Source organism: Henckelia pumila, chromosome 1, assembly GCF_033568475.1.
Source record: "Henckelia pumila isolate YLH828 chromosome 1, ASM3356847v2, whole genome shotgun sequence".
Taxonomy (NCBI): Eukaryota; Viridiplantae; Streptophyta; class Magnoliopsida; order Lamiales; family Gesneriaceae; genus Henckelia; species Henckelia pumila.
In genome coordinates, this window is record NC_133120.1 from 55,724,637 (window position 1) to 55,743,680 (window position 19,044).

At 33.0% G+C, this 19,044-nt stretch overlaps 1 pseudogene; it reads left to right on the forward strand.

Moving 5' to 3' along the window:
* The first annotated feature begins 2,242 nt into the window (after positions 1-2,242).
* On the forward strand, positions 2,243-17,204 carry LOC140862901 (glutamate receptor 1.4-like; annotated as a pseudogene).
* Positions 17,205-19,044: the final 1,840 nt, after the last annotated feature.

Genomic DNA, 19,044 nt, shown 5'->3' on the forward strand with positions numbered 1-19,044 from the left:
TGAGTGATGAGATAAGTAATACATAGTTAAGTAATATAATGTAATAAATGAGAAATAAGAAATGATAGTTAATATATTATTTGATTTGATTGATAGATTATAGTTTATTTGATTTGATTAATTAAATTTTATATAAAAATGATAAATGATCATTTTGTTCTTTTAATAATAAATAATATTATTTATAAGGGACAATATAGTAATTTACATTAAATAATTTGATTGATGTAAGATAAATTATTAATGATTTGATTGATGTAAAATTAATAATTAATAGATGAATAAATAATATAACGAGAAGAACGCGAGATTAGATGAGATGAGTTATACATAGATTAATAATACACCAAACCAAACGGTACCTAATAAAGTGCAAATACAATCTTGATCCAAATTACAATTATATAAAGTATATGTCCGTATTACAGACGAAATTTGAGCGTGGACTCGAGACGTGTTTATCTCGAGCTGAATAATTATAAAAAAAAAGTTCTAAATAGATAAATAAATTAAAAAAACTACCCGCAGTCAACGAAAATCAAACTGAAACCAAAGGATCTCAGGGACTCAACCTTAACCATTGGGCTAAGGCCTCGTCGGCCATATATATATATTTTTTGATATGTTACTGTAGGTAGATAAAAAATAAAATAAAATAAAATAATTATACTAGGTAATAAATACATTCTAATTGCTAATATAATTTTGGATTATCAGCACCAGCCATTGACTCTATAATTTACTCATTTACACATGTTTCTTCCGTACCAACAATGTCTTATTTATTTCTATTACTGCTTACTCTTTTATAAATTATTTCATTGATCATTGCCCACCACAAAAAAAGTATTTTTTGCATTTTTTTAAGGAGAGCAGTAGTAATGGGGCTCCATCAAGATGCATCACAGTTTTTGACAATATTGATTGACGAGGAATCTTGTAAATGATATTAAATACAATAAAATATAAAGTCTTTATTTAATAAATTATAAAGTCATTACGTCTTGAATAAATTAAAATAAATAATAAAATCATTTTATCTTGAGAAAAATTAGTTTATTCAATATATAAAGTCTTCACATCTTGAATAAATAAGTAGCTAGGATGCACAAAACATTTATTGTAGATTAAAAAAAACATTTATTCTAACAAATTAATTTTAAAACATTAAATCCTGAACCAAAAAAGGATAATTATTTCATTACATATCAAAATCATTACGGTATTTTGTTAGCATGTAGAGAGAGATATAAATCAATATGTTGTGCGTGATCATGTGTGTATATATATATATATAATATAATATCAATAATAAACACGAAATGAACTGGTAGATATGCCTGTCAATTCGGGCCGGCTGGCGGGTTGTGAATACCCCAGCCCAACCCAACCCATTATGAGTCCCAACCCGCCAAAAATAAATTTTTTAAAAAAATATGATTTTTTTTAAAAAAATCTTACATAAACAATTATAAATGATATACATATTTAAAAACTCATTAAAAATAAATAAATTATTATAAATAATATAAATTTTTAAAATTAATCAATTAAACATAAATTATAATAAATCATATAAATTATTTTAGAGCTTATAATCATTTATAAAATATTTCAAACAATATAAATTGTTCAAAACTTATTAATCCAACATAAATATTTAAAATTTTAATTATATAATAATTTTAAAAAATGAAGAAAAAAAAATTGACGGATCAGCCTGTTCCGTGGCCCAAACGGGCCAACTCCGCCAAAAGCATGACCTAATCCGCTATTTTTTAATGGCGGGATGGGTTGGCCTGACGGACCAAACCCGAATTGACGAGTCTACTGGTTCATGACCAAAATGAATTTAAATGACCATATGTTTAAATCTCCCCGTAAAAAAAGGAACTGTTATACTGATAGAAACTATTATCCATGCATTATCTTTGCAAATATTTTAGAATAAATGATGAACAATGATGTTCGTTAAAAATCATGAAAATTTCATCTCAAATTTTATTTTATAAAAAATGTCGTACTTTTTCTAAATAAAATTTCATGTTTAAGAGAGACGATGCATTGATTGATCACCCCCTCGATTTATTGGCCATAAAAAAATTCCTAACTTATTCCTCGCCGTGTGACTCTTCAATATGCTAAATGGTTGGGTTGACTTTAATTTAAAGGTCTTACATGCCATGCATAAAGTTGACGAGCTAATTAAAGTGTACGATTGCAAATTTTAGTTTGGGAAGTAATGAAGGGCTGTGCACTCATTTTCTATGTAATCTTCATTATTTTTGGGTTCCACTGTGGAAATCAGCATAAAGTTTCGCAGAAGAAAGTTGATGAATCTCAGCCAAATTATGGTGGAAAGCACAACATCAGTGTTGGTGTAATTGTCGACTTGGGATCTTGGGAGGGGAAGGTCGTTCATAGCTGCATTAAGATGGCGATTTCCGACTTTTATGAGCTCAATAACAGGTACAAAACCAGGGTTGGTATTCACATTAGGGACTCTAAAGGAGATTCTTTGCATTCTACAGCTGCTGGTAAGTTTTGTGTTTTTCTTTATCTACAAAATGGATTTGTAAGTGGAATTCCAACTAGTTGAATTAATAGCGAATCTAAAAGACCCAACATATTCAATAAGCAATGCACTGTGACTTGTTATTCGACTCTGTGAGGATCGCAAGATGGAAACTGCTTAAAAATGTAATATTAATTACTACATTAGTCATGAATTATAAGCAAGCACAACTTGTTCAGCCCAAAATAAATTCTCAACATGCAAGTGCTCTTTATTTATATCTTCTGAATACAACTCATGATCAAAAATTAATTCAACTCGATCGATCTGCACTTCATTTGGTTAAATGTACGTACTTCATGCTTACTGTTGGAAATTGTATTATTGAATGAATTACAATTGAAATGGGCTTGAAAGGGTTTGAATTGATTAACCCAAATTGTTTGTAAAAGCCTTGTCCAAAGTATTACAAAATTCAAAATTTTGGTGAAATAAATTGGAGGGAAATGGGGAAATGGTAGTCCCACATTGGAACAACTCCAATTTGTTGTTCACCTTAATTAGTCCAACATTGGACTATGGGATTGGGCCCTTAGGGCACCGGATGTTTTGTAAAGGGGCAAGATGCTAGTCGATGCAACAAACACACACGCGCGCGCGCGGCCGGCTCGGCGTGGTGTTGTGTTGTGATCCGATTATTCTTTTTGAATAAAATTTATTTAAAATAATATTTTATTATTTTATGGAGTAGACCCGAGCGGTAAAATATTACCGCGCGGGCGCAGCACCGCACATGCAAGACAGTGAGTTCAAAGCGACGTGCGCCCGCGCGGTTAAAAATTACCGCGCGAGCGCGGTACCAAAATGGCGAGGCAGTGTGTTGGCTTAAAGTTGGGCGACGTGCGCCCGCGCGGTTAAAAATTACCGCGCGAGCGCGGTACCAAAATGGCGAGGCAGTGTGTTGGCTTAAAGTTGGGCGCTCGCGTGGTAGAAAATTACCGCATGAGCGCGCCTTCTGCAGAACTAACAGTCACGACTGTTTCTGGCATTTTTCTGTCATGGGTTGCATCCTTACACCTTAAAACGTGTTGTTTCGTGTATAACACTATATATATAGTGGTTATAACATAGAAATCAGATATAGAAACATCTGATAACATACATTTCTGATTTCTGATTTCTCAAAATCTCTCCCTCACTTTCTCAAAGATAAGTTAAAGCATATTTTCGTTCGTTGAAGTTCGTGATATTTGCAGTGCTGCTATATCACGATCGAAAGTCGTTGTATCTTAGAGACGATTGCCGCTAACGTTTAGCACTTGGAACGGGCAATTTCGTCTTGCGGATAGAGAGTTTCTCTCGCCTCGACTGTGTTGATCATTTTCGTTGCTGTTGATTGCTTCCGACATTGAAGTTTTCAGAATTCAGAATACAACCTACAAACAATCTCAAGACGAAATTCTTTGTATTTCCCGGATTCTGAAGATGTCTACCGTTTCATTCACTCCGCTCGCTTCCGCCCCCGCTCATGGAGAAAAGCCGCCAAAGTTTTCTGGTGCCGACTTCAAACGTTGGCAGCAGAAGATGCTGTTCTATCTGACCACCCTTAATCTGTCTAGATTTCTTAAGGAGGATCCCCCCGTCGTTGTTGAAGGCGATTCTGACACACAAAGAAGGACAACAATAGATGCATGGAACCACAGCGATTTTCTCTGCAGGAATTATATTCTGAATGGCCTCGACGACACTCTCTATAGTGTCTACTCCTCTGTGAAGACGGCCAAGGAATTATGGGATTCTTTGGAAAAGAAGTACAAAACTGAAGATGCCGGCATAAAGAAGTTTGTAGTTGGCAAATTTCTGGACTTCAAGATGGTAGACTCAAAAACTATAATGAGTCAAGTGCAAGAGATACAAATCATCTTGCATGACTTATTGGCCGAAAGAATGGAAATCAATGAACCATTCCAAGTCGCGTCTATCATTGAGAAATTGCCTCCACTGTGGAAAGACTTCAAAAACTACCTTAAGCACAAACGTAAGGAGTTGAAACTTGAAGATCTTATTGTGAGGCTTCGCATCGAGGAGGACAACAGAAATACCAAGGCCAAGTCACATAAAAAGCTGATGGAAACCGAGGCCAAAGCAAATCTGGCGGAGTCTAGTACGAGTCAAAAGAGGAAGCGCCCCCATGATGAAAAGCAAAAGGGGAAAGCAAAGAAATTCCAAGGAAGTTGCTACAACTGTGGCAAACCGAATCATATGGCAAGGGACTGCCGACTTCCAAAGAAAAATAACAAAAATCAGAAACCAAGGCAAGTAAACATGGTTCAAGAAAGGTATATACCTTTAGCACTTTCTGATATTGATCTTAGTGCTGTTATATGTGAGACCAACATGGTGGATGATCCAAGAGGATGGTGGATCGATACCGGCTCTACGAGTCACGTGTGTGCCGAGAAAGACATGTATTCCACCTATGCCACCGTTGGTGATAGAAAGTTATTCATGGGAAACTCCGCAACGTCTGAAGTTGCTGGAGTAGGAAATGTGGTGTTGAAGATGACCTCGAGCAAAGAGGTGACACTCAAGAATGTGCTGCATGTGCCAGACATTCGGAATAACTTAGTTTCGGGTTCTCTTTTGAGCAAAGCTGGATTTAGAATGGTTTTTGAATCTGATAAATTTGTATTAACAAAATCCGGTGTATTTGTTGGGAAAGGGTACCAAGATAGTGGTCTCTTCAAATTAAATGTAATGAATGTTATCCGCCCTGAGGCAAAGAATAAAGATATTCGTTCTGTTTACTTGACTGAAAGTTTTGATTTATGGCATGAACGATTAGGACATGTTAACTTCAAGACGTTGCAAAGACTTGCAAATTTCAATGTAATACCTACGTTTAAAAGAAATTCACAAAACAAGTGTGAGATTTGTGTTGAAGCGAAAATGGTTAAAGCTCCATTTCATAATGTCACGAGAAGTACTACGCCACTTGAATTAATACATACTGATGTATGTGATTTAAAAATGGTACAAACAAGAGGTGGAAATAAGTACTTTATAACATTCATTGATGATTGCACCAGATTTTGTTACGTATATTTATTGAAAAGCAAAGATGAAGCGATCAAATCTTTCAAGAAATATAAGACTGAGGTTGAAAATCAACGAAGTTCAAAAATTAAAATGATTCGAAGCGATCGAGGTGGAGAGTATGTGGCTCCTTTTGAAGAATTTTGCTCAATTTCGGGCATCATTCATCAAACGACGGCCCCTTACTCACCTTAATCCAATGGCGTTGCAGAACGCAAAAATCGAACATTAAAGGAAATGATGAACGCGTTGCTAATAAATTCTGGCTTTCATCAAAATATGTGGGGTGAAGCGATTCTCTCAGCAACACACATTCTAAACCGGATTCCAATCAAAGGAAAAGACGAAACACCATATGAACAGTGGAAAGGTCGTAAACCTTCTTACCAATACCTCAAAGTGTGGGAGTGTTTGGAGAAAGTAGAAGTACCTAAGCCAAAACAAATAAAAATTGGGTCTAAAACGGTTGACTGCATATTTATTAGTTATGCATACAATAGTAGTGCATACCGATTCTTAGTGCATAAGTCAACGAATCCTGATATACATGAAGGCACAATTATGGAGTCAAGAAATGCTGTATTCTTTGAAAATGTCTTTCCATATAAAGAAAAGAAAGAAATAAGTTCGAACAAGCGAACTCATGAAAACACAACTGAAACTCCACAAAACAACGAGGAACCACGACGCAGCAAGCGTGCAAGAGTTGAAAAATCGTTTGGTCCTGATTTTCTAACATACATGTTAGATAATGAACCAAGAACTCTTCAAGAGGCTTTATCAAATCCTGAGGCTCCTTTTTGGAAGGAAGCCATACAAAATAAAATAGATTCCATAATGCATAATCATACATGGGAGTTGGTTGATCTCCCTCCAGGATGTAAACCTTTAGGATCCAAGTGGATTCTTAAAAGGAAATACAAAGAAGATGGATCTATAGATAAATATAAAGCTCGACTCGTGGTTCAAGGTTTTAGACAAAAAGAGGGATATGATTTCTTTGATACCTACTCTCCGGTTTCTAGAATAACATCCATTTGTGTTCTCATAGCTATTGCAGCATTGCATGATCTTGAGATTCATCAAATGGATGTTAAAACTGCGTTTTTGAACGGAGAATTGGATGAAGAAATATATATAAAACAACCAGAAGGGTTTGTTGTACCCGAAAAAGAACAAAAGGTGTGTAAACTTGTCAAGTCATTGTATGGACTTAAACAAGCACCTAAACAGTGGCATCAAAAGTTTGACACTGCAATGTTGTCAAATGGTTTTATAATAAATGAATGTGATAAATGTGTCTACATTAAAGGTACTACAAATGCATATGTAATTGTTTGTCTTTATGTAGATGACATATTAATCATGGGTAGCAACCATGAATTGATTGTGAAAACCAAGAAAATGTTGAGACAACATTTTGATATGAAGGATTTGGAATTGTGTGATATAATTCTAGGGATTAAAGTCTCTAAACTTCCTGCTGGAATTATGTTATCCCAAACTCATTATGTAGAAAAGGTTCTTGAACAATTTAATACCACAAATCATCTTATCTAGAACACCTATGGAATTGGGTACACATTTAACCAAAAATAGAGGAGAACCTGTTTCACAAGTGGAATATGCAAGGGTGATAGGAAGTTTAATGTATTTAACTAACTGTACCCATCCTGATCTTGCATATACCGTAAATAAGCTAAGTCGATTCACAAGTAATCCAAGTAAGGAACATTGGAAAGCACTAATGAGAGTGCTTGGATATTTGAAATACACTTTGAGTTATGAAATAGTGTATACAAAATATCCTGCGGTCCTAGAAGGATATTGTGATGCAAATTGGATTTCTGACACAAAAGACTCCAAGTCTACGAGTGGATATGTGTTCACTATCGGTGGAGGAGCGGTGTCATGGAGATCCTCTAAACAAACTTGTATAGCTCGGTCAACTATGGAGTCCGAGTTTATTGCTCTAGATAAAGCTGGAGAAGAAGTCGAGTGGCTTCGAAACTTTCTCAAAGATATTCCATGTTGGAATAAACCGGTGTCTTCCATTACGATTCATTGTGACAGTTGGTCAGCAATAGGAAGAGCACAAAGTAGTATGTACAATGGTAAATCTCGACATATTCGTCGGAGACATAATACCATAAGACAATTGATCTCGAACGGGGTTATTTCGATTGACTATGTGAAGTCAAAGGAAAACCTTGCGGATCCGCTTACAAAAAGTATAAATAGAGATCAAATGTACAAACTACTTGCAGGAATGGGTTTAAAATCCACAAAATAAAATGTTTATAGCGGTAACCCAACCTTGAGAATTGGAGATCCCAAAACCTTGGTTCAATGGGACAACTAAGTTATAAATATTAGTTTGAGTACTTGGAAAAATTACTTACTCGTTCCTGGAACATCCAAGTTGAAATAACCTGCAAAATGTGGTGAGGATAAGTTTTTTTTTTAATGATTCCTATACCTATGAGGTGGAGTAATGCAGGATACTCTTGATAGGATATCACCTATATAAGTGCAAAGTATTGGTCGCTTTGATTGCAACACTTATGAATCTAAGATATGGTCCAAATCCGAAATGAACACAACGTGAGAACAAAATATGTAAGAGTATTGTTATGTAAGTACTATTGTCTTGGTTTACACAAACGGTTGACTAGTTCAAAACATCGCGTTACTATGTAACTAGTAAATCCGATAGTATTTTACTACGATAGGTTCAAAGCCACAAGCTACCTTTCCTGATGTAACAATAACTCAAAATGATTTTTTAGTGAGAATGTTACTATACGTGAAATTCATTCATGTGGGGGATTGTTGAAAATTGTATTATTGAATGAATTACAATTGAAATGGGCTTGAAAGGGTTTGAATTGATTAACCCAAATTGTTTGTAAAAGCCTTGTCCAAAGTATTACAAAATTCAAAATTTTGGTGAAATAAATTGGAGGGAAATGGGGAAATGGTAGTCCCACATTGGAACAACCCCAATTTGTTGTTCACCTTAATTAGTCCAACATTGGACTATGGGATTGGGCCCTTAGGGCACCGGATGTTTTATAAAGGGGCAAGACGCTAGTCGATGCAACAAACACGCGCGCGGCCGGCCGGCCGGCCGGCTCAGCTCGGTGTGGTGTGGTGTGGTGTGGTTTTCTGATCCGATTATTCTTTTTGAATAACATTTATTTAAAATAATATTTTATTATTTTATGGAGTAGGCCCGAGCGGTAAAATATTACCGCGTGGGCGCATCACCGCACATGCAAGACAGTGAGTTTAAAGCGACGTGCGCCCGCGCGGTTAAAAATTACCGCGCGAGCGCGGTACCAAAATGGCGAGGCAGTGTGTTGGCTTAAAGTTGGGCGCTCGCGCGGTAGAAAATTACCGCCCGAGCGCGCCTTCTGCAGAACTAACAGTCACGATTGTTTCTGGTATTTTTCTGTCATGGGTTGCATCCTTACGCCTTAAAACGTGTTGTTTCGTGTATAACACTATATATATGGTGGTTATAACATAGAAATCAGATATAGAAACATCTGATAACATACATTTCAGATTTTTGATTTCTCAAAATCTCTCCCTCACTTTCTCAAAGATAAGTTAAAGCATATTTTCGTTCGTTGAAGTTCGTGATATTTGCAGTGCTGCTATATCACGATTGAAAGTCGTTGTATCTTAGAGACGATTGCCGCTAACGTTTAGCACTTGGAACGGACAATTTCGTCTTGCGGATAGAGAGTTTCTCTCGCCTCGACTGTGTTGATCATTTTCATTGCTGTTGATTGCTTCCGACATTGAAGTTTTCAGAATTCAGAATACAACCTACAAACACTTACTCCTTTTCTAACGAAGATAAATGATAATTATTTAAAAGCCGGAAGAACTTGCCTAAGGTAGTGTTTTGGAGAGCTTCTAATAAGCACTTCTCAGTTTTTTCTTAACAAAATTTTGAAACTTTGTGAAATTTTTTTAATGAAAAGCTGAGAAGTGCTTATCAAACACTACTTAACAAGCCTGACTCAGAATTGCTTCTTGTTGTTCCTTCCTAATGCAGCTCTTGATCTTTTGGAGAATGTTAAAGTCCATGCAGTCATAGTCCCTAAAATATCAAATGAAGAGCTGTTTCTCGCCAGGCTTTGTGCCAAAGCTAAAGTGCCAGTCCTATCGTTCTCTTTTATATCATCGGAAAATCCTTATCTTTTTCATATTTCAGAAGATGAGACCACCCAATTCCATGGGATTGCTTCCATAATTGAAACATTCAAATGGAGGAGCTGTGCATTTTTGTACGAGGATACTAACGATGCAAGAATTCTTGAATCTTATGGTTACAATATCTTACAAGAGAATCACGTGGATCTTTCATACCGGACTTCTATTTTTTTAAGGGCCTCTGATGATCAAATCAGCAAAGAACTCGCGATAAGCTCTTAAAAATGAAGAACTCGATCATTATTCTCCACTTGCCACCTTCTCTTGCATCTCAAGTATTTTCGAATGCTCAAAGGTTAGGGATGATGAGCAAGGGATTTGCCTGGATCGTAACCACCAAGACTATGGATTTTATGACTTCCTTGAGCTCTTCAGATTATGCATCAATGCAAGGGGTAGTTGGCATCAAATCTTATATTCCTCTATCCACTCGAGTTCAAAATTTCTCTTTGAGATGGAGAAAGGAATTTCAACAAACTGAACCGGACATGGAAATCAAGGAGATGAACATATTTGGTTTATGGGTATATGATGCTGTTTAGGCTTTGAATGAGGCGATCGAGAGAGCCGACCTTAATGGCGGTCCATCCCTTGTGAGCAAGATGGCAACCAGTGACTTCACTGGATTAACGGGTCCGTTTCGGCTTGTGAAGAGAAACTTAGTGCGCGACGTTTACGAAATAGTGAATGTGATTGGTAAAGGGGAAAGAAGAGTAGGTTTCTGGAGTTCAGCTTTTGGACTGTCTAAAGAAATGAATGCGAGCAGTACTAAACCCTCATCCGACAGTTCTCTTGAAACCATTATCTGGCCGGGAATATCGGTCGTAGCGCCGCGGTATATATAGGCTGGTCCAAACCAGCACGAGCAGAAGTTTTAGAGTTGGGATTCCAATATTGAATGCGTTTGATGGATTTGTAACATCACATCATGACCAACAACACAATATAACAACTTTTGATGGATTCTCTGTGGAGGTATTTCGCGCTGCTGTACGTGGAAAGCTCGTCACTTGATATATCGTTCGAATTTGTTCCTTTCAGAGGGAGTTATAATGATCTCATTATGTCGGTCTACCAACAGGTATATATGCATGCTTTTCAGTATATGCATGTTTTACTTTTATAATACTAGGATTCTATCTTTCTTCCATGTTTTATTTTTTTTACTTTCATTGACCGTTCCAATTCTAGTGTTTGATCAAGCAGATCATAGATTGTATCAACTTTACTGATGCAATGCCAAAATTTTCTTCTTTCGTCTTTGTTATTCTTCCGCTTGTCTTTGCTAAAAACCATGAATAAACCCGTCAGGGTCGCCTGGAGGAATCTCAGCGTGATCCCTCCGATGCCTAAATCAAACAGAGAAAACATAAGAGAAAGATAGAGAGCAACACCAATATTGATCTCATGAGAGAAAATGCAATATATATTAAAAACTTCCCTGTTATTACCCCACGATGTCAGTCCATACCTGAGAGAGCAAGACCAATGATCTCATGAGATGTGGCTCATATTTTGATGAGACATGCCCATTCTCTCATAAATAATTTGACAAGTCCAGATCCAAGTTTAGGTAGTGAACATATGACAGACCTATGTCTACTAATAATTATCTGACAGAACCACCACCGACAATCTGCTTATTGATTATAAATCTCCAAGTGCAATCATCTCCTACACTTCCTCCTACATTTCCTTCTACACATTTAAATTTAGTAAATTAATATTTTACTACTATTCAAATTAAGTAATATATATTTTTCACTTCTTACCTTTATTATAATACAATAATATCTAGTATTTATAGAAATATTGACACATAAAAAATTTATTGCTATAAATAAATTTTATTTTGCTTAAAAAAAACTATTTATAATACTATATATGTTTATAATTATAAATACATATTTTTATACACGTATATACATTCATAATATAAAAGTAAAAACATTATTCAAAATCTAAGATATCAAAAATTACTTTAATATTTTAACTTAAACTTGAAAAAATACTTATAATATAATAAAATATTATAAGAACATTTAATTATGAATACCAATATTTGAATTTCTCAATTTAAACATTAAATAATCTCTTCTACTAAATCTCAACATCTTGTGATATATATACATGCAATAATAGAATTATAGACTTTTTGATCTGAATTTTCAGCAACTGAAAACCAAGAAGAAGATGCTAAAAACCAAAATATATACCAATACAGATACTCGCCTAAAAAATAAAAGATATATCATGAGTTACAAAAACGAAAGCTGGTGTGTTTTATTTATTATATTATATTATTAGGATAAATATATTTTTGAAATTATATCATATTTTATATTTATCCTAATAATTTAGGATTTACCAAATTAGTATAATTTAAAATTTTCGATGATTGACATGTCACATGTGATATTATTCGTTCAATTTTATATCTTTGTTTGTTTGTTTTTTTTTTCCGTATGTTGAATTTAATATGTTTTGTCTAAGATAGTTTAATTGATGTTAATAAGCATAAAATGAGTATTGTAACACTTCAAAAATAAATTGAAATTTGATGTATAAAGATTTTTTTATCCAAAATTTTAGATTTAAGAAATTTTATAAAAAAATTGAAAAATTCGATATCCATAATCATATAATTTTTCTAATATGTTATTATAAGTTTAGTTGCAATATAATTTATCTTAGTTAAAATTTTGATATCTTAAATTTGAATCAATGTTTTTATTTTATGTAAATGTATATATACGTATAAACAAATTTTTTTAAAAGCATATATATTATTTTAGTGTAAATAGTTTTTAAGTAAAATAAAATTTATTTAAAGCAACCATTTTTATTATATGACAATATTTCCATAAGAACTAGATATCATTGAATTATAATAAAGGTAAGAATTGAAAGAGAGATATGATGATTAATTTGAGTGGTAAAAAAAATAAAATATTATTACTAAATTTAAATGTTTAGGAGGAAATGTAGTAGGAAGTATAAGAGAGGATTGCATTCGATAAATCTCGGCCTAAGTTCATATGAAAAATGGATACATCCCGAGATCATAACATCATATGATACCCCGGGATGTATCCTAGGGCATCATTTACAAACCCAAAAAATTCCAAAATGGGCATGTAATTTCATCAAAATAGTGTTTTGATCACGAAAATTGCAATGTGCAAAAATGCACTAAAAGCCAAATTTTAACTTATTAGAAGGTCAAAATTCTATATAGGCTATTCTACAAGACTGACTTTAGAATTTTCTCTCCTGTATTTATTAAAAGTACTGTTTTTTTGTCACGTTCCAGGTTCATGCCCGCATAAGTGTTACGACACAATGAGCAACTTAAATATAGCAATTACCAAATTAAACAACTTAATTAATATAACAATTACATTGCATTGGTATTTATTTTTATGAAAATGGTTAACTCAAATTAGTATGAGAATATGTGATGAGCCATTATAAATAATTTCAAACTATTTTTTCTTACTCATGTGGGAAAAAGAGATATTACAGCATTAAACCTTCAAACAAGGTGAAACCATCTACAAAGACGGGTCATGCATGGTAATGTATCCTCATTATTTAGTAATCGAGTTGTTATAAAGTTAACACAATAATAAACTAAATTCAATCTAAACTTATCCTTGTCTAATTTCACCTAAATATCTCAACCTAAAAAATATATATGACTGACCGGCGATTTCAGTTAGGAGTAAATCTAGCACGCGGACTATGTCAAGTCATAGTAAATGAATGATAAGTTCAAGTATCGATCTCATGGAGACTAATATATATTTAGTTGTTATGATATTAAATATTTAATTTAATTTAGGCTAAATCAAAGAAGTGATTTTTTTGAATAATTAAACTAATTAAAACAAACTAAATTATTCTAAATCTAAGAACACAATTAAACTAAACGATGGATTAAGAATAAGAGAAATTCAAATTCAAACTAAAATCTTGATGAAATACTCTATCTTAATTATTAATCTATTCCTAAAATTAATAATCTTATCTTTATTTAAAAGTCCAACTATTTCGAATTGAATTTAATTAAACAAAAACGTATTCTAACTATGGAATTCCATATATTTTTTTTTTGCCTAAAATCGCACACTAATTAACTGAATACTATTTCTAGTTGGTTTAACTATGTATGTGTTGATTAATATTTTTAAAACTATTTTTCAATATATTCTCTTTCGAGTCAAAATCAAACAACAAATACGCAATAAAATTGGCCACATTAATGAAAGAAATGTACGCAAATATCAATCAATAACATAAAATAAATCAAAAAATTAATGAATATCCAATACGAGAACAAAGATCAAAAGTTTGACCCTATGGTCCCAATCAAAATATGACTGCTCCATAAAATCAAAACTAGAAAACAATCTAATATTTGAATTCTTGAGAAATAAAGAAATAGAATAAGAGAAGAAATCTTAGTGATGGCGTGGGAAGTGCATCTTCTTTCACTTGCTCCAAGCCCTAGCCGTTGTCTTGAAAAATTGTCAAAACTCCTCCCAAATTGTGCCAATGCTTTCTTTTATATTGCCCCTCCCAAAACCCTTCAAAATTCCTTTAATTTGAGCCCAAATATGTGTAAAGATGGAAATTTTCGGACATGAGTCCGTGTGTTAATATTTTTAGCAATTTTTCGAGATTTTTTTATGAAGATGCACTGACTACAGTCCAGACCCATATGCAGGGTCTGGACACTTATTTTCGAAAATTCCTTCATTTTTTTCTTATATATAATTTTCCCCGGTTTTATGGCCAAAATCCAGTGTGACAGTAAAGTTTGACTTTCCCTTTTGTTTTCAAAATTTATCTAACTTTTAGTCAAATCTATAAACAATAAAATTAGGACGATTTAATGGCAGAACTCGAAATAAAAACGTACGTGAGATAAGCATGAATATATAATTTGTGCTTTATTTGTTTTGCCTGTTTGATAGACAGGATAAGGGGTTGATTAATTAATAATCAGTCATTATCATTTGTTTGGTATGTTTTTTGGCTATTTCAATGGCCCATCAACGGCCCGCACTGTACACCTAAAATGACAGATAATTTAACCCTGCTGAGCCACGTGATTATTTATGTTGGGGCAAGGATAAAGTGCATATTTACTATTCTACCCTTTATAAATAAATATAAAATTCAAAAAAAAATTTCGAATTGTTTGTCTTGTACAATACGCTACTGGGAGTGAATGAAATCTTCAAAATTAATAATAATAATATATGTTCTTTTCGAAAATTGTGCTAAACCCAATGAACAGATTTACTACCCATTTTTTAATTTTAATTTATTTTTCAGATAATATTATTAACGAGAATAATAACATATAAATTGATTAATTAAAAATAAATAATAAATAATGAAATAATGAGAAATATTAATTAAAGTAATATGAATTCATTTAATAATATTATATTAATTATACCATTATCTAATAAGAACAAATTATTGATGGATGATAAGAAACAAATTTATTTAACTAATATTGACAAATATAGTTAAGATGAAGTATACGTTTTAAGTAAGAAATACATATCAATAAAATAATAAAAATAATGAATATTAATATTTAAATTAAATTTAAAAATTAAAAAATAATTTAAATTTCAAATAATAAAAATATTAAGAGTTCCATCACTATTTATTATAAAAATATTTCATATTCTTAAAAGTTAAAATGAGAATTAAACTGCATAATAAAAAAATAAAATTTTAAAATTTATGACAATGTTGTTACTAATATTAATATCATCATATTATTATCACATTTATTTTCATTTATTATTATTTATACTAGTTATTATATATTTTTTTATTATTGGAGGTATTTTTGTCATTTCGAGGTAATACACAAAATTAATCAATCATATTAAAATCATACCAAACATCATATATTTTATCACGATACATTATTTGTCCTTACATCTCAATATATTATCACTTCAATTACATATCCTTTTACTATCCTATCATTGAAACCAAACGGACCCTTTAAGTATTAATATATGCGGCTTCTCATTGATTTTCCATTGTGGGTGGTGCTGACAGATATTATGTTTTGTATGTCTAGACCTTCGACGCTGCCGTGGGAGACATACCCATCACTTCCAACAGGTCTCGGTATGTCGACTTCACATTGCCTTATACAGACTTAGGCGTTGCGATGGTCGGAAAATTGGATGTTGACGACCCTTGGTTCTTTGTGAGGTCACTAGATCGAAATCTATGGATTGTGAGTGGATGTTTGTTTATTGTGATGGCTTTTGTTGTTTGGCTAGTTGAACCTCATACCAGTGAAGAATTTTTGATCAACTCTGCGGTTTGCCGCTTCAACTCTGTTTTTTTGCTCACAGTAATCTCTCCATCGAATGTTTGATCAACTCTAATATATATATATATATATATGTACGCGGACTTGATGCTAAATAGCTTGCATCATGCATTTATGCTTCCTATCCATTGACAATCTTTCTAGTACTACTCAAGATCTAAGCATACGTATTCAATTCATTTGTTTTACAGGAGAAAAACTGGAAAGTAATCTATCAAAATTTGTTGTGAGCATATGGTTATTCGTAGTCCTAATACTTACATCCAGTTATACTGCAACCTTAAGTTCACTCCTGACGGTGAAACAAATTCAATTCGTTTATTCAAGGACGACTACATAGGCTACTCATCAGCAATTCTCCAAAACCTTACTGTAAGCAACCTGAATTTTACGGATCATATGTCCAAGTATTATCATTTCGCCAAGGAGTACGATGACGCTTTACGTCGGGGAAGTGAGAACGGCGGTGTGGCTGCTATAATTGATGAAATGCCTTATATCCAATTAGTCCTCGGCCATTATCCTAATGAATATGCCGTGATTAAGTCCTGGTCGACAACTAACGGCTTCGCTTTTGTAAGTAAATTAAACTTTTATTATTGTACAATTTTTATAATTAATTAATTAGTTTTCATTAATTCATGCAAAATTTTCTTACAGGCTTTCCAGAAAGGTTCTCCATTAGTTCATGAGATATCAAAAGCCATTTCCGAACTTAGAGAAAAAGGAAAACTTGAGGAGATGGAAAACAAGTGGTTTGCAAGCCAATCATTAGATATGTCTCCACAGACCAGACGAGATCAGACCAGCACGCTAAGCCTTCGTAGCTTTTCCCGTCTTTTTATCATAACTGGGATCTCCAAAGCCATAGCCATTATAGTATCTATCTACTTCTTTCTTCGCGAAGATTACATTCGTAGAGCGTTTCAAGATGGAAGCCTGGCACTCACTTTGAGACATTTCGGTCCTTTAATAAGACGAACATTGTAATTTTGATCATACATAATTATTTTATTCCGATTATTATATTCTATGTTGTAAAATTTGAGTCATACTTCACCATTTTACTTTTCTATATATCACAAGTTTGGTCATGTTTCAAACTTGGCATTGATGTGGCGTCAATATCGAAGTTGGAATTAACGCGACATCGATCTGACGTTCACACGTGTAATGTTATATCAACGCTTTATGCAAAAATATGGCTAAAATCACCAAAAATTGAAAGATATAGAACTAAATCTCAATTGAAAGATGCTGCCACTCACTTTGAGACACTTTGGTCCTTTAATAAGGCAAACATCGTAATTTTGGTCATATATATTTACTCTCTCTCGATTTTGATCAATATCATAAAATTTGAGGCATACTTCACCATCACAAGTTTCGTCCATTTTCACATTTGGCACTGACGTGACATCAATATCGAAGTTGAAATACACGCGAAATCGATATGACGTTCGCATGTGTAATGTTATATCAGCACTTTACATTAAAAGATGACTAAAATCACCAAAAATCGAAAGATATAAGACTAAAGCTCAATTTTGAAAATGTATTAGTATTTCACTCGTACCATGCACAGATCTTATTTTAGATAATTATCGATTAAAATTAGTAAGTATAAACAATTGAATAAATAATTAAAATACAAATAAACCAAATGGATTATATATCGTTCAATTAGAAAACAAAAAAAAGTTGTTCTACAACCTTTGAAAGTCTTCCTTAAATACAATTTTATTGTTGAATTTTCTGGTTTCTATCATTAAAAATATAAAAAATTTTAAACCCATATAATTTATAAATCTAGATATTATATTATGGTTTATATATGAGTAGTATTTAAATATATCGATTGTTTTTGTCAATCATTTATGGAAATTTGCACGTATATATGAACGAAAGATAACTTGAATTATAAAGTAATGATAATATCATTTTAAATTTTAAAGCAAATTAAGATTAGTACATTATCATATATAACATTTATGAATATATATATATATATATATGAAAATAAAAAAAATTAACTGAAATTAAAAAGTAGTGTTTTGAATGAAAATTTGTACATTATTATATATATCATTTATGAAAATATTCCAATATATATCGGCATAAAAGAACTAACTGTAATTAAAAGGCAGTGACAACATCCGATCAAATTTTAAAGTTGGCAAACACTTATATGCAACCGTTGCATGGGTAATATTCGTGTGACGGATCTTTGACCCGGATCCATCTACATAATCGGACCCCCAGATTCTAATCCAATTTCTCAAGTTGATCGATCGCTCTGCTTACAAAAGTGAACGGCCAAATTTCAGCCCTTCGTTCGATTTCACTCGCACACAAAATTGAACAGTGAAGCTCAATTGTCTGCGTTCGATTTCAACAAATAATTCCAAGCCCATCTCGAAGAAGCACAACTAAGGTAATTGGTAATTATTATTCAAGATTTGTAAAGTTTTTAGGCTTAGTCGATTGTTGATTTAATTTGTTTTTACGGTGCTTTCATGCCCTTGTTTTTTATTTATTTATTTTTTTTGGTGTATGGGATTCGATTTAGATTCTGATTGCTTTTGATTCCTACATATTTGTATGCCTCATAGAAAGGATTGAAAAATCATAAGCCTAGATAGAGAATGCTAATAATTGATAGCCGACAGTGTCAATGCTATCATCCCAGTGTGTACATCTTAGTCTTCTTTATGTTGGTTGATGAAGAAAGGAAATTTTTTGCCTTCTAATCCTCGTGCCTTTATTTGCGTCTGACGGCGATCCGCCAAGAGTTTGAGGTGAGGCAGCGGGTGGGGCTGCTGCTCGAGAT